Source organism: Protopterus annectens, chromosome 2.part0 (assembly GCF_019279795.1).
Source record: "Protopterus annectens isolate FY-2018-M chromosome 2.part0, PAN1.0, whole genome shotgun sequence".
Classification (NCBI taxonomy): domain Eukaryota; kingdom Metazoa; phylum Chordata; order Ceratodontiformes; family Protopteridae; genus Protopterus; species Protopterus annectens.
The window spans coordinates 1,251,396,601-1,251,412,834 of NC_056728.1; positions in this window are offsets into that span (position 1 = coordinate 1,251,396,601).

Consider the following 16,234-nt stretch of genomic DNA (forward strand, 5'->3'; position numbering starts at 1 on the left):
AAGTACATTTAGTAATATTACATGATTCCCAGGGAACATGGAGGATATCCTGTAAAGGCTACAAGCTGACAGTTTGTCTTATTTAAGATGATCTTGAGTTCTATGGGGTCTATTTGCAGGTGTCTGGGAATTTGCTGGAGGTGATATGGTCCTTAACAAATATGGAGATGCCACCACAATTGCCATCATCCCTGAAATCAACAAAGCACTTAGGCATAGTGTCAGTGCCTTAGTTATATTTAAACTATGTTTCATCAATTATGCAAATATGTATTTTTTCCAAAGAAGGAAAGCCTCAGTATTAGGAAATTTTGTCATTGAGACTTCTGGCGTGGAGCATAGCTACCTTAATGTGATCTAGTTTGGGGACTAGTATGTTTGTTACACTAGGGCCGAGTGCTGGCTGGGGGCCCAATCTGGTCATAAAAAGTAATTAAAAAACACTCTATTACCTTACAAAAGAATGGAAAATTTCTTCCACAACATGGTCTTTCAGCATGAGTATGCATGCAGCAAAGTGTCAACATGCACGAAAGCATGGGTCTTACAGAGTAAAACATCAGCACACGGTCATCCAGCATCACACATGGGAGTTCAGCCTAGAAGCACATGGGAGATTCAAACTGGGCAGGACTCCCCAAATCAAGTGAGAGATATTTTTGAAGCAGAATATTTGACAAGTGAAGGATTAGAGAGATTAAACCATCAGTGGAAAACTTAGGTGGGGGGATTTTGGAACTATGTGAGTATGTGTTTGTCACATGATGATTATTGCTTACTGCTGCCCTCTAGAATAATGTCCAAGGTTGATTACAGCTTGATAATGTGCAGGACAAATCTAGCTGGCTGCGCCCCCTAACTGAAAAAAGAAGAAAAGAAGAATTACTGCTGCCCTCCAGGATGATGACTGACTGCCTCCAGTATGGATTATTCCCATCGAGAAGGATTACTGACTGTCTCCAATTTGGATTATGGTTCTTTAGGAGGATTACAATGAATACAGAAAATCCAGGTAAAATAAATCAATGGGGATTACAATTAGTCAGTAATAAGTTGTTGCTTAGAAAATATGTATTTTTTTATCCACCAGTCTGGTTAAGTGACATGCACAAAGTCACACAGATGGCAAAGGTGGTAGGAAGAAGCAAACTTTATATTATTGACTACAAGAAGCAACTCATTAAAACCTTAGATCCTTAATCCACTGAACTAACTGACAGACTTTCCTTAATTTCTTCATTTTCTGATAAATCACTGAGGGCAACAATCAATCAATAATCCTAATCATTATAGTTTTAGAGCTGTTGTTCAGGAAGTACATTTCATGTTAATTGGAGTTGTTTGGCACTTACTGCTCTGAGATATCAACAAACTATTTTCTGTAGTCAGAAGTACAAATTTGATTCCTCCCACATCTATTTGATAACTGTGGGCCTTTCAGAAAGTCACTCATATAGTTCTTCTGCGTCATCTCTGAAAAGGAGCACTTTGTACAGTCAGTTTACCTGGTTAGCAAATACAAATTTATGGGTCTGTCCCCTCATTATTTTTTTCCAGAATTCTTGAGCAAAGAAGTAGAGGTATTTTTGTCTATTCCTTGTAAATGTTGTGGACTGCAGTCAGTAAATAATAACAGGCATACATTTCAGACTTTCCATCCTTCATAAAATACTTGTTATTCTAGCAACTTTCTATGTATATAAGGGAAACATTTAAAAATACATTTTTGATTTCTGGGTCTTTGTCTATGATTTCAGCTCAGAAGTTTAGAGGGTAGAGGGGGGGTTTGCAATGGCTTTCACTGTTGAGTTTTGACTGCAGAGAGCTGAAATACATTTTTGGCCTGTTATTTAAGAATGTATTTGGGCGGCCACGGTGGTGCAGTGGTTAGCATTGTCACCTCACAGCAAGAGGTTCTCCAGTTCGATCCTCGGCTGGGGTGTCTTCTGTGCGGAGTCTGCATGTCCTCCCTGTGGTCACATGGGTTTCCTCCAGGTGCTCCAGTTTCCTCCCACATCCCAAAGACATGCAGTAGGTGGATTGGACACTCTAAATTGGCCCTAGGTGTGAGTGCATGTGTGTGTGCCTTCTGTGGAAGGTTGGGCGCCGGGCTGGCAACTCGACACTGTAAAACCTCACTGCCAATCATGAGCGGACAGGTGATCTGCTGTGGTGACCCTTAACTGGGAAAAAGCCAGAAGAAGATTTATAAATGTATTTATTAATTCTTTTCTTCTTGAGCAGATATCCGAGGTGTACTATCACACAAGTGGCTATAACTGACTGTGTACAAATACTTGGTTACTGCAACCCACAGTAGTTATGGGGTAAAGAAAGGAAATGATTGTAGTAAAAGGAGAGTCATTGTATGAGCCATGTTCTTTTGGGCACTTTCATTGGTTTCCTTGCGTTGTTGACTGTTTTTAGTGTGTTTATTATTTGTCTCTATACCTCTCAACCTCTTTGTGCAAGAAATCTTGACAAAGCCTAAAATAATGGGGGGGGGGGGTACAAAGGTAAAGAAATAGGGACCATTTTTAAACATTACTGTTATAAACCTAGAATGTTGCTAGAATTAACAGAATGTGTGTTAACATACATGAGATACATGAATGAAAGTGAGTTGTAATGATAGTGACATATTATTATATACTGTAAGAGAATAGATTTTTGATGAATATGAGTGGGTAATATTTCTATTTTATTAAAATTATAATGGGTGAGAATGTGGGGGTATTAAAAGAACCAGAGTTTTGAACTCCAGCAAAACATGTTTAATAAATATGGATGAGACAGCTGCAATTATTTGGTAAAGTGTTCTGAGCTCATTAAAAATGAATGTGCTGCAGTTCCCTGAGGGTGGAAATTTTTATAAGGCTATTTTGGAAAAACATAAAAAAAGCTTAAACAGAAACAGGCAAAGTACCTGCCTTTTTTAGTCAACTTTTAATCACTGGCAAGAAGAATCTAATCAGCTAGAATAAAAACACAGCTGCAGGTAGTTTATAAAACAGGAAATACATTACAGAAATGTATAGAGGACAAACCTTGTGGTACCTGGAGTATTTATCCTTTAAAACAACTAGAAATATTGAAAACAACTCAACCTGATACTTCTGATGATGACTGGTCTTTGATTTCTTCAGTTCTCCTCTCTCTTATGACAGTACTACTTCTTATGAAGCAGAGAGCAGAGAGCAGGTAGAGGAATGATTTGAAGATAGCCCTTCTACTATTTCCCCTGATACTTACCAAGTCACTTCCAGTACTTCTGCCCAGCAGCTAGGGAGGGGAAAGAGGGGCAACTGCCATGGGTACAAATGGATGGGGGCATGATCAGCTGATCCTGATCATTCCTTAATGCAAAAGATAAGAACGACTGTTTTTTAACCAAAACATGAGTGCTGTAATGCTCCGTGCACCCTTTTTTTTTGCTTTGAGGGGGTGGGGTACTGTTCATGAAACGGGTACAGGGTGCTGATTGAGCCATGTTCATAGGTTGGTATTAGGCTATCGGCCTTAGGGCCTATACAAGCCTAGCCATAACAATTCCCTGGATATGTCTTCCCACAATATTAACTTCCCTGGACCCCTGTCTAGCAGGCGACTGACTTGATCCCCGGGGTGAATTTCCTATCTTCCATCCAATCGTCAAGGTTCCTTTTGAAGAGGGCAAAGGAGGCACTCTGCTTAACATGTATGGACAGTCTATTCCAGAGTATGGGGAGTCTCTGGGTCAGGAGCCTATGTTTCTGCTTCTGCTCATCACCAAATATCTTTTTACAACACTAGATTCTGTCAGCAATAATAGTAACATGCTGTTTCACTTTCTGGCCAGATGTTAATGAGAATAACAAATAAGGTTTGACAGTTATACCCAAAACACAAGCATGCATCTGGGGCAAAACATACAGACAAGTTAAAATGATTTAGCAATAAAAGTGTTCTTTCTAAGACAAGTACATTAAAAAGGTTCAGAAAGCTATTTACATAGTTTCCAGCAATCATTGACAGAGAATCAGCTTCTGATTCGTACTCTGATGATGACACCCCCATCACCATCTAACACTCAGATTCATCCATTAAGGGAGGTACCTAACCAGCCAATAGCCTGGGACAATGATACCAAATCTACCATAAGAGTAATAAGCCCATGCACTGCAGTAGTTTTTCAAACTATTGTAAAATTCTCTCCCACCCATCCAAACACACTCAGCTAAATTTGCTAAAATTTTAGAAGGACACATGCAGTTACAGTATGTTACTATTGAAGACTTGAAAGCAGTTTTAAAATCTTCTACTACTCCAGATATTTTTAAGGAAAATATGGGAAAATCAGCTGTAGGAAATAATATTCCAAAACATAGAGAAGAGGGATTACTAACAGCAAGACAGAATTTACTAAAAGTAATCACTACAGTATAACCTCCAACACTTGACTGGGCAAAAATTACAGTAATTGTACCAAAACAGAATGAATTTAATGATATATATCTTTGTGAGGCTTTTTCAGAGCATTTAGAACAAACAGAAGGAGCAGCAGCCAGTGGGCTGTCAGCAGCATTTGTAGAAGTCTTATTATAACAAACACAAGAGCAGATCGAGAAGGTCTGTCGAAACTGGCCCAGTTTAGGCATTCATGAAATTGTTAGTCAAGGACTATATATGGCAAACAATATAGTCAGAGAAAAAAAAAGAACAGCAAAAGAAATTAGCAGATGTTCAACTTCAGCAATTCAACACCGATTCACAGGGAATGGGATGGGGGAGGAAAATTGCGGCGGTAGAGGTAGATTTATATTCTTTCCACAGCAAGCCCCAGGACAATACCCACAATATTTTTACTCCCCATTCACCACAGACCCAGCAGCATGGATCACGTATTAGCCCCAACTTTAACTGTGGGCAGAGTGGAGACTGGCATAGCGAATGTCCTTTTCATCAGCAAACAAATCCATCTTTTTAGCTTACCACTCAGCTAAATGTCCAAGCACCACAAATGGAAAGACATCCTCCCACGTGGAGTACCATTTGGCAGCTACCAGCATGCCAGCAAGATCACTAGGAGAGCAGTGAACAGAAGACATAGCTATTTCCCTTGATAACTGTGGACCAAGAACATCCTTTTGTTAAAGGATAACAATGGGATATTAAAGCAGATTGCTCAACCTGCTGTCGCTTTTAGTCCCCATTGTTTGAAACAGCCACAAAAAAACATTACTGCAGCTTTAAAAAGTAATGCGGTCAACTGTTTTATATCTCAGGCTTCCTACCTTTCCATACTGTTTTACTTTCACTTTGCAAAACAAACTGAAAACCCCCTAGCTGGCTCTTAAATGTTGATGTCACATGTGCCAGAGCTCTTGCTGTAGTTACTCTAACGTTTCCTCCCCCAAAGTGATGTAAGCGCTGCCTGATGTGCATGCTCTGTAGAAGAGTCAGTGAACCTCCCAAACTGTGATGTCAGAGCTGCCTTGCCCAGCCTACTCTTAACCTAATATTACTGGGTATATGCTGTGTGGAACTCCTTTTCTGTGTAAGTGTACCCTGTTGACTGCATATGAGGGATTTGAGGAAAGTTTGCATTGCCTGCATCTTCTCCAGCTTTTTGTGTGTGTGTGTGTGTGTGTGTGTGTGTGTGTGTGTGTGTGTGTGTGTGTGTGTGTGTGTGTGTGTGTGTGTGTGTGTGTGTGTGTGTGTGTGTGTGTGTGAATGCACACAGGGGGGCCGGTGTGTGTGTGTGAATGCATGCAGGGGGGCTGGTTTGTGTGTGTGTTCAATTCCTGGAAATATTACAGCAAAAATGTCAAACTAATATCAATTTTCTGAAAAGCCCTACTGATGTGACAAAGCACAGTGAGGAAGTAGAGGCAAAAGTACAGTAACAGCTGCATAATTATAAAAATGTCCATGCATAGACATTAATTGCATCTTTTTACATAGAAAGCAGAAGTTTGTCACAATTAATAGAGAACACTACATAAGATTACATGAAGTATGAGAGAGTGTTTGTTTGTGTCTTTCGGCTTTTCCCGGTTAGGGGTCGTCACAGCGGAACTCAGGTCCGCTAATGATTGGTAGTTGAGTTTTACATGCCGAGTTACCAGCCCTGACGCACAACCTTCAACGAAGGTACGCCCATTCACATATGTCTCCACGCAGAAGATGCTCTAGCTGAGAATCGAACCGGACAGCGTCTTACTGTGAGGCGACAACACTAATTTTCTTAAATTACCACTTTAAAAAAACATGCAACTGCTGTCATGCAAGTCCTTAAAATATATCTTTTTTATAGTCTATCATCTGTTAGCTATTTAACCACAGTGTAAGGAAAAAACTGGGAGTTTGGTTTGTAAAGAAATGATTTTTCCCAGTGCTATAAAGCTTGGATCTAAATCTGACAGGAGTGCAACAAAAAAAGTGTTCCACTGTAAGGAAGGAAAGGCTGTGAGAAGCAAACAGTGCATTAGTCTGGTCACCTGCTGTGAGATGTCAATCACATGCAGATAATAGGTCAAATTACCCTTAGCTCTTTGACAGCTAAGGAAGGTAGGTGTGAAGGAGGAGGGGACTTACCTTGAAGAACTAGATTTCTTTTGTCAAGCCTGAATTCAAGTTAGCATTTCTAAGAAGAAACAGCAATAACATGCACTTTTCAGTTCTGTTCTGTGGCATTTGCACTGCTTGGATTTGAAGTAGTCATTGAAAAAGGATAAAATGTTAACCAAAATTAGGTGTTTACAACACAGCAGTGAATGCCTGTAAATGAGTGCAGTGACAGGAGCTCTAGGGAAATAGTGGCAGATGTGATGCAATTTTTATGAGACGAACAATGCATACTGGGATACACAGAGGCAGACTAAACTTTTGGAATTCCTTCAATATGCCAGACCCCATGTGGCCAGACTCAGAAATTCTGTATAAAAATATGTAAAACCTGTAAATAGTCCAAGGTTGGTGTTAAAATGAAGGAAACACCAAACCATGATAAAATAAACATGTTTTTTAGTCTGAGGGTGGCAGGGTGTGGTTGTCCTTTAATGTTACAGTATGTAATTCTACTCTTCCCTTTCCAGTTGACACAGGAGTGAAATAATCTATGATCACCTCATCAAAGGCAGAACACCTCCACCTCTCTACAAAACCAGTTTGGTTGTGGGAGTCTCTGGCATTCCTTTAAATTAGACAGATACAAAATCTATTCCCATCCAGCTAGGTCCATCAAAAGTGCAGCATGCTTTCATTGTATTAAATACTGCCCCCTTTACATTTTTAGGAAGAGATGTATTATGATGTAATGCATTTTGCACTCCAGGCAAAGTTTTCCTAGATATTCTGAATGAACCTTTCCCTTTGTGTCTCTAGTTAGCAGTACTTAGGTCAGAACAGACCTCTACTATAGCTGATTTAAAATGTTTGAAAACCCTTCCTCCACAGGTGTGAACTACCAATGGCAATGAGGTAGGATTCATAAAAGATGTAGAATCAGTCAGAATTATTTTAAAACCTTATGAGCATCTACCTATGGTAGTTTAGAATTCCTTATCATCTGAGGTAGAGAAAGGAGTTGAATCTGTCATTTCTGCTTTACTACAACAAGGAATAATTGTCCAAACTAGAAGCCTGTGTAATGCATCTATTTTGCCAGTTAAACAACAGCTAAGAGCACCTATAAGTTTGTACCAAGACATAAGAGCAGTTAATGCTGTAGTAGTATTGAGTTTTCTTGTAGTACCTAACCCAGCTACAATATTGCATTCCATCCCACTGACAGCTACCACCTTTTCAGTGATAGATATTTCCTCTACTTTCTTTTCTATCCCTATTCACACAGACAGACATTATTTGTTTACCTTTACATACAAAGAACAGCAATATACCTGGACAAGACTATCTGAAGGATATGTAGAATCACCTAATATTTTCTCTAGAGAAATGAAACAGATAAAATTCAGTTTCCATGTGAGTCTGTCTTAATACAGTATGTAACTGCTTGGTAGTAACCTGATTAAAGTGTAGCTATCATTCTAAGCCTTTTGGTTTAAGCACTTGGGCTTCAGACCAGTTGTTTTACATTAAGAAGGTTTGTGGTCTGCACTGTTGTGGCAGGACAGGTAGCTTACATCCTTCTATGTTGGGAACTGCTGATCAAAGGCTCAGTGTCTGTTATTCTAAAAGTGCATTAGTTCTGGTTTAAGTGCTTGGGCTTCAGGACAGTTATTTTACATTAAGGTTTGTGGTCTGCACTCTTGTGGGAGTAGAGGCTGGACTCTGCCCTTCTGAGCTTGGAATTTCTGGCTAAAGGCTTATAGTGCCTGCATATTTGAACTGTTTCTTACTGAAATTGGTGTGCCTTGTTTGCTGTAGCATAGACTAGATCCAGGCCTGCTGAATCTAGCTTTGCTTGTATAACTTGAGCACTAATCCAGGCCTTCTTAAAAGTATTCAGTTGTATTTATTACTGCTTGGTTGTAACCTGATTAAAGTGTAGCTATCATTCTAAGCCTTTTGGTTTAAGCACTTGGGCTTCAGACCAGTTGTTTTACATTAAGAAGGTTTGTAGTCTGCACTGTTGTGACAGGACAGGTAGCTTACATCCTTCTAAATTGGGAACTGCTGATTGAAGGCTCAGTGTCTGTTATTTCTAAAAGTGTATTAGTTCTGATTTAACTACTTGGGCTTCAGGCCAGTCATTTTACATTAAGACGGTTTGTGGTCTGCACTCTTGTGGGAGGAGATGCTGGACTCTGCTCTTCTGAGCTGGGAATTTCTGGTTAGAGGCTTATAGTGCCTGCATATTTGAACTGTTTCTTACTGAAATTGGTGTGCCTTGTTTGCTATTGGATAAACTAGATTCAGGCCTGCTGAATCTAGCTTTGTTTGCATAATTTGAGCACTAATCCAGGCTTTCTTTTTGGAGAAGGTTCCCCTGCACCCCAGTGGCAGGAGTGTGCAGTTAGAACTTGTCTGATTGAAGACTACAGGAACAGGGCTCAGTTTTGAGATTTTTTTTACTGGTTAATTGGGTAATTTGTTTAAAAGCCTTTTCTGATTGCTTGTAGTCATCTAAAGCTGCTTTAAGTGTATTTTTACTGTTTGTAGTTGTTTAAAGCTGTTATAAGTGTAGTTTTACTGTTTTTGCCTTATCTTTTCAAAAAAAAATGTCCTTGTTTCCCACCTTTCTAAGCTAGTACAGTCCAGTTTTCAGGCTAGTGCTGAATTCAGGGCAGTGTTACAAGTTTCTGAGTTGCCCATACCTTACTTGGACAGAAGGAGGTTTCTCTGTTCACCTGTGAGAGAGGGAGCTTTGAGCAGCCATCTGTCCCTGGAGGAGTGGTTCCAGCCCAGAAGTTCGACATTTATAGGCCATTTTGGGCTAATTTCTATCTCTTTCATTTCCCTGCTGTAAAAACTGCATTTGCATGGTTTTGCACATCCGGGCAGTGCCGGTTAGCTAGGGCTAAATTATTCCCAGCTCCACCAAGCCTCCTCTTCAGTTTTTCCCTTGAAAGTAGTCTAACTCTCAACCTAAGCACTTAAAAAGCATCCTACAGACCAGCACTTGCTCAGACCTAATAGCAAGCACTAATATACCCCTACACTTGATTGCTCAGCAGGGCAAGGCTCATTATTCACCCCTCACCAACCAAGTGACTAAGCAGTTCACCCTACTATTCAGGCATGACCAAAGGGCAATTTCAGGTATACCTCCAGTCCATCTAGTGAACCTGGGTATCTTGAGGGAATGTTACAACTGCCTCATGTACACAGACAACCCTCTCCTCCTACCACAAAACATTAACATATGCGAGAGATGCAATTATATAGCTAAATTGTAGGCTAAGCTCTCTCCACCCAAGACTGGAACAGGCAGTCATGAGGAGAAGGTTAACACTTGCACTACGACTCCAGCCTCACATAGACATACTAAACCAGCACTGGCAAAAAATACACATAAATACACAAAATCATACTCGGAGGCACTAAATAAAAACCTGCAAAAGCATCAGAGACCACCAAAGCAGACATCCAAAAAACCTGAACCTCCCATCACAAACCAGACAACACATAAAACACAAAATTAGTGTGCCGCACAATCACAGTCCTTAAGGAGAAATAACATACCTAACACACTAGTAATCGGCGACTCTAGAGTCAGGCACACTGATGTCCCTAGGCTGGACAAGGAGAAGGTTACTGTTAGATGCCTGTCAGTAGCCAGAATCCACCACATAACACAAGCACTCAGGTCACTCCAGAACAAGTACAAATATGATAATGTCATTGTTCATGTTGGTGTGAGTGACCTGAGACTTACCTCCCTGGACTACATGAAAAAAGACATGGAAGAGCTCTCTGATCATGTAGCCCAGGCGGGTATGACCCTGACCCTGAGTAGCATCCTGCCCTCACCAAGAATGATACCGCAGTATAAAGAAAAAATTATCAATTTCAACAATTGGCTAAGCTTCTGGTGTCATTCAAAGGGGATCCAGTGTCTGTCAGCCTGGGATGACATGCTCGACAAGCCTCATTGCTTTGTAAGAGATGGCCTCCACCTGTCACCCCTAGGCTTTCGAATACTGGCCAAGGCTCTTGCTGCCCCCATAGTGCCTTTTTTAGGCAAGGCTCAAAAGTCAAACCCACCTCCGTAAACAGCACAAATAAAAAAAAAAAGGGTTATGCTACTCAACGCCAGGAGTTTAAATCTCAAAATGCACGCGCTCGAAACACTCCTCAGTATGGAGAATGTCGACATCTGTGCAGTAACTGAAACCTGGTTCAAGGCTCCACAGAACACCCCAGCACTACCTGGCTACAACTCATACCACACATTTCAGCCACAGAACATGGACTGAAACACAAAAGGAGGGGGTGCATCCATATTCATCAAGGATACCTACACCTCCAGGTTAGTGGCACAGCATGATACCTCTGAGATCATCCATGTGCAACTAACATCAGGCAAATCTGCAATGCAAATTGTGGCCTGCTACAGATCACCCTCCATGACCCAGGACCACCACTCTGCCTTTCTGGAGACACTGGAAAACATGAAGATCCTGCCGAACACCCTGATATTGGGTGATTTCAATTACCCTACCATTAACTGGGAAAACTACTCAAGTACAAACTCCCAGATCCAGCGCTTCCTGGAATTTATAAACTCAAATGCCCTGGATCAGCTGGTAAACTCCCTACCAGAGGTGAAAACATATTGGACCTGGTCATCACCAACATGGGCGACAGGTGTTCCACACCGGAGGTCAACCCGTCACTGGTTAGATTAGATGATAAACTAATCACTCTGGATGTCCACACCACACCACCACCCCCAACCAAGGAAACCACAGTGAAAAACTTTTCAATAGCAAACTTCACCTTACTTAAGACAGAGGTGGTAAGTTTCACAGCCGACACGCTGAAGGATAACAGTGTCCAAGATGCAGGAACCTTTACAAATGCACTCTATGAGCACCTCCAAGGATGCATGGATCGTGCCATCCCTAGCAAAACCAAGACTCACTCCCCTAAGAGAAGGAAACCAGTCTGGTGGATCCCTGCCATAAACAGGCTATACAATAGAAGGAGGAAACTAGTTCAGAAAAAAAGCAAATCCTATCAGTAAGAAACTAAGGTCCCACATAAAATCATCAAAGGCTAACTTCGAAAGAAAAATAGCCAAGGATTCGAAAGATAACCACAAAGCCTTCTTTAGCTATGTCAAGAATCTAAGTGGCAACTCACAGATATGCTCTGAGCTAGTGTAAAATAGCACAAAATATACTGAACCTACTGATATTGCCAACATCCTGGCAGATAGATTCAGTGCAAACTTCACCCCCCTCTCACCCCCAAAATGGCCCACAACAATACCAGAAAAGTGTAGTGTCCTGGAAATCACAGATGCACAGGTGAAAACAGCCCTTTCAAAAGCCAAAAGCACAGCGTCAATGGGGCCAGATGGTGTCCCAGGCTGCGTCTTGCATGAACTACAGAACAAACTAATCCCCCACCTAAACACACTGTTCAACCTCAGCCTCTCCACAGGCTACATGCCCATAGAATGGCGCACAGTAGCAGTTATTTCGCTCCACAAAGGAGGGGCCACAACTGACCCTGGTAACTATCACCCCATAAGCCTGACTAGCCTGGTCTGCAAGGCTATGAAGCTCATCATCATGGAACTCATTAATAAAGACATTGGGAACCTCGAAACACTTGGCCCGACCCAGTTCAGCTTTGTTAAGGGCAGATCATGCTTACTAAACCTGATTGACTTTGAGAAAGTCACCAAGGCCATAGCTGAGGGGAAGGTGGTTCATGCAGCCTACATTGACCTCGCCAAGGCTTTTGCCACCATTCCCCACTTGGGAATTATAGAAAAACTCATCAGCCCGAACATAAACCCCTACATCACGGGATGGGTTGCCAACTGGCTTACAGACAGAACTCACACGGTAAGAACAGTGGGCTCCAGGTCTGACTCTAAACCAGTCACAAGTGGTGTCCCACAAGGCTCGGTCCTGGGACCCCTACTGTTTGGCATATACTTCTCAGAAGTATAGGCAAACACAGTAGGACTATGGCTAACCAAGTTCACCGATGACTGCAAACTGGGAGCCATAATTGACTCTCCGGCTGACACAGACATTCTCCAAATGGGCCTCACTGAGATGGACACCTGCTGTCAAAGTCATGGTCTCAAGCTAAATGCCAAAAAAGTATAGTCATCCCGTTTGGGAAAAACAAAATACTCATGAATTACCACATAGGTGGCAGCCCCCTTAATACAGAAGAGGTAATAAGAGATCTGGGGACCCAGGTAGATAGTAATCTCTCATTTGACAATCATATTGCCAAAGTAGTTAGGAAATCCTTCTATGTAGCCCATCTAATTACTAAAGGGTTTGCATCTAGAAATAAAGAGGTTATAGTGCCCCTCTACTCATCATTCATCAGACCCATCATAGAGTACAATGCCCCATTTGGGATGTACCTCACAAGACACTTCCAACAGCTGGAAAGACCACAAAAGTACCTCACCAAGAGGATTACTGGCCTCAAACATATGTCCTATGCAGCCTGACTGGAAAAACTCCGGCTGTACTCAGTGACATATCGCTTACTCAGAGGTGATCTCTGCCTGACTTACAAAGCCATATCCAACTCAGAATTGATGGACATGCTCCACCTAAAGAAATCCAAGTCACTGCGAGCCACTCGCTCTAGTGAGCTAAACCTCACCACAACAATAAATAGAACATGCTGGAGGGATAGATTCCTGTCACATAGACTCCCCATGCTTTGGAACTAAATTCTTAACTACATTAGGCAGAGCCCCTCACTAACACTCTTCAAGAGAAACCTTGACGAGGTGATGGGTAACAGAAAATACACCCCTGGGATCACTTCATTGGCTCTTCTTGACAGAGGCTCAGTTATTTAATCAATGGGGTGGCAGAAACTGACACACTCTGGCTAGGCTTATAAATGCCCTCAGGCAGATAGCCTAGTACCTACTTATGAACCTGCTTTTAGCTTCTGTTTTTTGTCCTAGCTGTAAGTAAGACACTATTTTTCTTTTAGCAAAATAAGCAGAATGAGATTTAGGGATATTAAAGCAAATATGCAATTGTTTAAACCATGAGTTCAGTACTTAGGACATCTCATTTCAGAAGGCTCCCAACAAATCTTACCTTCACACATTTTTGTTACTCAAGCTGCACAATAAAAACAGTTGTGGGGCATTCTGGGACTGAAAGGTTACTGCTGACCATGAATTTCTAATTATGCAGAAAGAGGAAAAGTTTTATTAGACTTATTAAAGAAAGGCACTGCTGAGCCCTTACCCTGTCAGGAACATCATGAATAAGATTTTGTCCAAACAAAATTTTTACTTCCTAACCCTCCTAATCCTGGGTTACCTGATTATTCAAAGATATTTTTTTCTGTTCTGAGGTGAAAAGAATGAGGTAGCATTTGGATTTTGGCAAAACATGATAATGATGGTTTCAGACCTGTTCCTTATTTCAGTAAAAAGTTTAATCCTGTAGCAGCAGCCCACAGCCTAAGGGTGATGGCCATGACTGCATACATAGCGGAAATGGTGGCTGCCCTAACTGTCTGGCATGAGACTTTTGTGATAGTTCTGCATTCAGTAGAAGCATTGCTACTAAGAACCAAAATGCAGTATTTATCTGCTACACAATTATCTAAATATGAATTCTTTGCTTACTAACCCTTATTTCAGATCATTAGATGTCCACCTCTTAACCCTGCTTCCTTACTTTCTACAGCAGATGAAGGAGAACCACATGGTTGTGTTTTTGTAGTTAACCACATGCTTCCTCCTATATCAGATTTAAAAGAGGTCCCATTACCAAATTTTGAGTTACTTCTATTTGCCAATGGATCCTTTCTTTGAAGAGAGAGGATGGCATGTTGATAGCAGCATTTTCCATGTATACACAGAACAAAGTTCTGTAAACAAGACAGTTATAGAGAAATACATCTGGTCAAGTAGCTAAACATGCTGCTATTACTAAGTCATGCAAATTAGCAAAAGACAAATCAGTAACAATTTTCAGACTCACATTAAGCTTTTGGAGTAGTTCATGATTTTAGGACACTTTAGAGGGAAAGAGGGTACCAGACCTCAGCAGGGGCAAATATTAAAAACTCTTTACCTTTATTCATGAACTCTTGAATACTCTTTTGTTACCCAATGAAATAGCTGTGGTCAAGTATGGTGCACATAAGACTGATGATTCTTATCTTTAAAAAGGCAATAGTTTTGCAGATTTTGTGGCTAGACAACCTGCATTGCCTTATCCTGTTCAGGATTAATTTTTGCAACAGTTGCAGGAAACTAACCTGTTTGGTTCTTTAAAGTAATGTTCGTCTTTTTCAAAATCAAGAAGATGGCTGCAGTCACTCCCTGGGCTCATTGTGGCTCCACCCAGATGGGAAGCCAGTAGCCCAACACTTCTTTTTTAACTCAGTTGGTTTGGGCTAACCATTTGCCCTCTCATTTGGGGAAAAATGCATTAACAAAACAGATTTTAATTGACTGATCGATTGGTATGTCACTTAAATTTCCAAAGTTATTCAGCAATTTGTAAATAACTGTACTACGTATTTTGAGTACAATGTGTCAAAAAGTGTTTCTGTCCCTACATAGTCTTTGAAAAAGCCATAGGGACTGTTTGTTGTGTACAGTGGAGTTTCACTGAAATTTTACAGTCTGAAAATGTAAATATGTTTTGATAATTGTCCATGTCTTTTCTGGATGGGTTGATGCTTACCATAGTGCTATGAATGATTCAACTAGTGTCACCAAGAAACTTTTGTAAGAGTTAATACCCAGAACTGGCATTCCTTGTTGTATTAAATTGGACAGAGGGACTCACTTTACAAGTCAGGTTGTACAATAAGTATGTAAAGTTTTAAAAGTAAATATGCAATACCATTGCTTGCAAATGAGAATGAATCGGACATTAAAAACTAGACTTGCCAAATTGTGTGAAGAAATTAGTCTCAAATGTCCAGAGACATTGCCTCTAGTATTATTTAATGTATGCAGTGCAGTTAGTAGCACTAGAAAATATTCCCCAGAAGAAATTCTCATGGGAAGGCCTATGAGATTGCCAGCAACACACTTGCCCAAAAATCTGCAGTTACAAAATGTTGAGGAATCTCATTTTTACTGCAAGTATCTTTTCTCTGTTCTGCAGCACATACACCCCAGAGTTATAAAAGCTTAACAGTAGCCTGGTCCAACCTCCAATCATGATATTTCACCAGGGGACCTGGTATTTGTCAGAGCATTTTCAAGAAGACAACTTCCTTCAACCAAGATGAAAAAAAACTCTTCCTGGTTTTCCTTGCAGCTGCTATAGGTATCTATTGTGAAGGACTGCCCACTTGGATTCATGTGTTGCACTTCAAGGAATCATATGTCAACAACATCCATTGACTGATGATGAGCCCATTGTATCATATTCTAAAACAAAAAAAAAACAGGGAAAACAATGTATCTGAAAGCAAGACCTAGTGATTCAGCAAAGTCATCATGGTCAGAAATAAGGCTTAATGATGTTTTAATAATGTCAACAACATTATCAGAGGTGATGATTAATGATCCAGCAATGTCACCTACAGCGGACAACTAGTGGAAATCAGCACAAGATCTGGGCAATGATTCAAATGCCCAAGCATCACTTGTGGAACT